The 5760-nt window shown below is 54.9% G+C and overlaps 1 protein-coding gene across 1 annotated transcript in view; it reads left to right on the forward strand.

Annotated features, from left to right (window-relative positions):
- Nucleotides 1–2517: 2517 nt before the first annotated feature.
- Nucleotides 2518–5760, forward strand: part of EXD3 (exonuclease 3'-5' domain containing 3) — a 52515-nt gene continuing 49272 nt past the window's right edge. Inside the window, exon 1 of the mRNA XM_023725482.1 lies at nt 2518–2576. The gene's annotated coding sequence lies outside the window, so the exon portion shown is untranslated. The remainder of the gene's footprint in view (nt 2577–5760) is intronic.

The raw sequence follows: 5760 nt of genomic DNA on the forward strand, positions 1-5760 counted from the left end.
GGGCTGAAGGAAGAGCGTTCTGGGTGGAGGGGCGGACAGTTTGGAGGAGGACACAGATACACACATGGACACGCAGGCACGCAGGCACGCACGCACACACAGCCTGTTGCTGTTTTGTTGGAATATTCTGGACGAGTTCACATCATTGACGATATGGCCTGGCCCTTCCTTTATTTTATTTTTAAATTTTTTCTCCATGTTTTATGACTTTTTGCATAAATATTGTCTGTTGGATTTGTCCCAAGGAATTTGAAATTTTTAAATGATAATTCACTGATTTCATTTTAGTGTTCATTTTCTGTTTGTTGCTAGTTGACAGGAAAACAAATTTTTGTACGTTGGGCTTGCACTGAGCATCTGTGATCTGGGCTAAGCTCTCTGATTAATCCGAGTAATTTATCTGTAAATTCTTCACGGCTTTCTGCACGATCATTCCCACTGCCAGTGAGTAATCATGTTTTTATTTTTCCTTTGCCAAATTTTACACCTTACTTTCTTGGGTGCCCTGCTGCACCGGCCAGGACCTGGGTTGCTGTGGGCTGGAAGTTGTGGGCATCCCTGGGAGGGTCCGGTTCACAGGGGACACCTGGCATGAGGTGTTAGGTTTGTTCAAGGTGTTTTGCAGCTGCCTCTTATCCAATTAAGAAAGTTCTCTTCTAGTGTGCTGAGTTACCTGTTGAAAATCAGGAGCAGAATCTAATTGTGTGAAATGAGTCCGTTGAGAGGACAGTATAGCTTTTCTCTTTTGTCCCGTGACGGCCTGAGTTACTCTGGCAGACTTTCAGGTGTTCAATCAGTTTTTAGACCAATCCCGATAAGACCCAGCGACCTGCTCTCCTTCCTGCATGTGCTGCGGGGCCAGGCTGCTGGGTCTTACTGGGATCGGGCCTGTGTCCATACTGTGGGGCCAGGTCGCTGGGTCTTACCGGGATTGGGGTCTGTGTCCACGCTGCAGGGCCTGGTCACTGGGTCTTACTGGGTGTCTTAGTTATCTAGTGCTGCTATAATGGAAGTACCACAAGTGGGTGGCTTTAATGAATATAAATTTATCCTCTCAAAGTTTAGGAGGCCAGAAGTCTGAATTCAGGGTTCCGGCTCTAGGGGAAGGGCTCTCTGTCGGCTCTGGGGGCAGGTCCTTGGCGATCATGTGGTGTATATCGTAAGACCTCGCCATCTATGCTTGATCTGTTCTTTTATATCTCAAAAGAGATTGACTTAAAACACAGCCTACGCTAATACTTCCTCATTGATGTAACAAGGAAAACCCATTCCCAAATGGGATTATAACCACAGGTAGAGGGGTTGGGATTCACAATACATATTTTTGGGGACACAATTAAATCCATAGCCGGGGGATCCCGGCCTGCGTTCAGCAAGCGTGGTGCCATCGACTGCTCGTGAACCGCTCTCGGCAGGTCTGTCTGCAGGTCCCACTGGCCTCATGAGGGGCGTTGAGGCGTCTCCCCTTTTTGTCCTGCCCCCTGAGAGAGCCCCAGCAGGTAGAGTTGGCTGGGGAAGCCCCCGGGCTCCTGTCTTCCTCTGAATCTGACCTGGAGAGTGAAGAGTCTGTGTTAGTAACCCCCGCACCCAACATGTGTGGTCATGGTTGGGGTCCTGATCCTGACCCTGATCCTATCCCCAGCCCCCACTGTGTGGCTGTGGTCAGATTCTGGGTAGGTGCAGACAGGTGGAAAGGAAGTGATGAGGTCATGGTGAGAGGCAGCTTTCCTCCCTAACACACAGAGAGATCTGTGTCTCTCCTTGGTGTTGACATTGGTTGCTGGCACACGTTTGCTGACCCCCAACCTCCCTAGGCCCAGTTTCCCAACAGGTTTGCTCTGGTGTCCCCCAGGACGTGTGGCAGGATTGTCCAGCCAGTTGAGGACTGAGTGCCCCATCTTGTGGGCCCCTCCGCATGCGCCCGGGGGACTGCTCTTGTCCCATCTGCCGCTGGAAGGCAAGAGAGAATACCACCAAATGTAGGGGACTGTGATTTGGGGCTCCAGGAGTACGCCATGCCGCTGTGGTGGTCGGGAGGCTTTGGGGAGCAGCTGGCCTTTGTGAGGTTAGGGTTAGGGTGAGGGGAAGGGGAGCGAAGGGAGGAGGGATAGAAGTGGGCAGGCAAAGACCGTGGGAGGGACCACTTGTGGGCAGTGGCTGGGGTGACCGTGCTGTGACTCAGTGTGGACTCTGGTGGGTGGTCTGCTCAGCTCTGGGCTTGGTCTTGGTGGCCCAACGTCCCCTCCCTGCTCTGGAAACTGCAGCCATTGCGGCTGAAAGGTGAAGCCAGGGCCGCTGGGCTGTGGGTGGAGACTGCCCAGAGAGCGCCGGGCCAGAGAAGGCCGCTGGCCGCAGGGAGGCTATGAGTGCAAGCGGCCAGGGATTAAGGGCGTGAGTGCTGTCGTGTTGGCCAGAGTAGGCTGTTGGCCACAGGGAGGAGGTCGGTGGGACAGGCTTCCCCCGCTTCTCTGCAGCAGCCCCATCACCCTGTCTGTCCTCTGTCCCTCACAGGCCGGGACCCGCTCCTGTTCCTGCAGGCACTGCAGACACGGTGGCCCACAAGGGAGCTGCAGCAGGTGAGCCAGGGTACGACCTGGGTGGCATCTTATGTGTGGACCCTGGGGCAGAGTTGTCAAAGCTGCCTCATGTGACTTCTGTGTCTGACATGAAAGGTGGTAGGTGTGGACTCGGGGTCTCTGCACACGTGGGGTGGTAGGGCCCTGGGGCAGGACTGTTGGGCCCCGGTAGAAACAAGAGCCCCATGGCCCCTGTGCGTGTCTGTGCCCAGAGCTACTTCACTGCTCTGTCTACTAGGTCCACTCCCGGCTACTGCCAGCACAGGTGGTGCAGGCAAGTGCCCCTTCCAATTCATTCATTTCTCTTTGAAGTTTCCTTCTTCCTTCAGCTTTTCTCTGTTGTTCTGTTTCTGAGTTCTCTTAGCAGGTGCTAAGTCATTAATTCTCAGTCTTCCTTCTTTTCCAACCTGTGCATCTGGCAGGTGGATGGCCTCTAGGCGCTGCTCCCGCCCAATGTCACCGTTTTGATTTGGGGAATTTCCATCGTCTGTCTCTTCTGTTGTCCAGTTTTCCTTGGGATGTCTCCTTTGACTGATGTGTTATTCATCTCCAAACAAGTATAGAAACATGTTTTGGTATCTTTTTATTTGTTTCTAGTTTCCTTGCATTGCAGTGGAAAAGCTCGGCCTGTGTGCTTTTCGTTCTTGGTGTATGTTGAGGCTTGCTTTGCGGTTAGTTTGTAGAAGTGTTCCGAGTACGCTGGGGAAAAAATGTGAATTCTCTGCTTGGTGGTTGGCTCCTAAAGCTCCTGCCTGGAGGGACTGCGTCACTTCTGTTCACACTTCATCAGCCAGAGCTGGTCACGCGCCGCTCCTGGGTTCCAGTGAGCAGAAAAGGGCCATGCTGCCCAGTGTCCAGCTAGAGCATGGGCATTTGTGACAACCACCCAAATGACCACCAGGGGCCAGAGGCAGAAGCAGAGAGGCCAGGGGAAGTCACTGCAGTGACGATGCGTTGTGGGTGGCTCGGCCAGGGTGATGGGGCTGCTGAGATGTGCTGACTAGTTCCATGATTATTTTTAATTTGTAAAGTTCTCCTTGGTTCTTTTTCAGATCTGCCTCCCCCTCCTCCCACAATGTCTTGCTCTTTTCTTAGTTTTGATTCTTCTTTTATTTCATTCATAATTTTAGACATACTTATTTTATATATTAATTCCCAAATTGATGTCCTATTAGTCCGCGTGCTCAGAGCTGGAATCATCCCAGTTGGGGAGATTATCACTCATGGTGGATGCTCCCTTGTGTGTTCTGTAATGTTTCGTTGTGAGCTCATTTTAGTGGAACTTTGCCCCCTGGTGGCCGAGGGGCCCAAGTGTCCCTACAGAGCAGTTAAAGAGCCCTTGAGTTTTTGTTCTGCAAGATCCCTCAGTGGTGTCACTAGATTGGGACGAGCTTGCTGGACCACGTGTATAAATTAAAACCCCGGGAGAGGTACAGGCCCCAGATTTCACGTTTTTAGGAGTCACTTTGCTTTTATTCCCAGAGTCCAGGCAGACAGACCGCTGGCCTTGTCCCCTTCCAGCAGTGGGTAGATGTTTTCCTGGCCCACCCTTTCCCCAAGGGACACCCCTTGCAGGGTTTCAACTTACACTTTCCAGCTCAGGGGACCCCAGGCCTCGTCTCCTGCCCTTATGGAGCATCAGCACCCTCCAAAGCAGCTCTGGGATCCCCTTGCATGCTCACTGCGCCTCGTTTTCGGTTCCCTCCTTGTTCTGGCAGATGTAATTCTCTTTCCTGGGTGCTTAGCAAGCTATTTTTAGGTGTTTGCTGTGGGAGAGTTGTCAGGTTTCCTGAGTTCACCCTTATGCTTGGAGCAGAAGTTTGCATTTATTTCCTTCTCGGCAAGCATGTCAAATTGCCAGAACACCATGGTCTTAGAATCACCTTGAAGCCCTGTGGGTGTTTACTCTTAGGCGCCCTGCAGGAGCATTATCCACATTCTAGGAGCTGGGGAGCAGCTTCCCTCAGAACAGGGTACAGCCTGTGTTCCGATCTTACAGCTGCAACCCAGTCACCTTCACACTGCTCCGTGGGAGCTGTGTGTGCATAGCAGAGGCACGAGGTTTGGGGGAGGCATGCTCAGACAGGGTGCAGACAAGGCCCGGGGAACAATGGGGCCCAGAGAGATGAGGGTGTGACTGCTGGCTCAGGGGCTGATGCAGGCAGTGGTCACTCTGTGGCTGAGGGCAGAGGAGATCAGAGCGAGTGGGGCGCCAGGCGGGTTCTCGTGGGCAGTGATGGGCCCCATCGTGGCCTCCCCAATGTCCATCCCTTCATTCCCGAGACCCCAGTCCTATGGTTCTGTGGTTCAGAGGTGAGCATGTGACCCAGGCTCAGCCAGTGGGACAATGGGGTAATCACCCAGGGGCTTCAGGGGTATCTCCTCTCTCCAGGTAGGAGGCCAGAGCAGAGTGTGAAGGTGCCTGGGCCCTCTGTGGGGTCGTGGTCTACTCCCCTGCCCTTGGGGACGTGGTGACCCTGGTGAGGAGGGGAGCTGCCAGGAGTTAGGACAGCTGACCACCACAGGGCTCTCTTGGGGTGCAGAGGCACCTGCCGTGTGGCGCCTGGGCTGAGTGAGCGCTGCCCCCCACCGTGGTCTCTGGGGTTGGTACAGAGCAGACCGTGTCTGGTCTCGGGCACTTGGCTCTGTGACGGCAGCCTTGGCAGAGGCATTCCAGCAGTGGGAGAGCCACAGCTTGGTCACTCGGTGGGGGGGGAGGGCGGGGCGCCTGTGCTTGCAGTGGCCACGTGGGTCTCCTGGGGTGTTCACAGCTGCACACAGGGTGCACCTCTGGTTCCTGGGGCCCCGAAGGGGCAGCCGTCAGCACTGGGCTGCTGGTCCCCGAGCTGCACACCTCAGTGTGTGGGGCGAGCTGTTCCCCCCGCTGTCCCCCACCGGCCCCGAGACCCTGAGGAAGCATAGAGCCTGTGCCTGGCCAAGCCAGCAGTGGGCCATGGGCGGGGAAGTTCCCACTTGCACTCCGAACCCTCACAGGGCCTCCCTGTGCCCGCCACCAGAGGGTCCCACAGGGGGTGGGGCCCAAGGAGCTCCTTGGTGACGCTTAGCGGTGATACAACAGCTCCGTGGGGCCCATGGCCCCTGCCGACCCCCACTGAGGACAACAGCATCACGGCACTTGGACTGTCCTGGGGGGCTGTCCTGGGGGCTTCCTGGGGGGCTGTCC

Source organism: Trichechus manatus, unplaced genomic scaffold (genome assembly GCF_000243295.1).
Source record: "Trichechus manatus latirostris isolate Lorelei unplaced genomic scaffold, TriManLat1.0 scaffold00317, whole genome shotgun sequence".
In the NCBI taxonomy this organism is placed as follows: domain Eukaryota; kingdom Metazoa; phylum Chordata; class Mammalia; order Sirenia; family Trichechidae; genus Trichechus; species Trichechus manatus.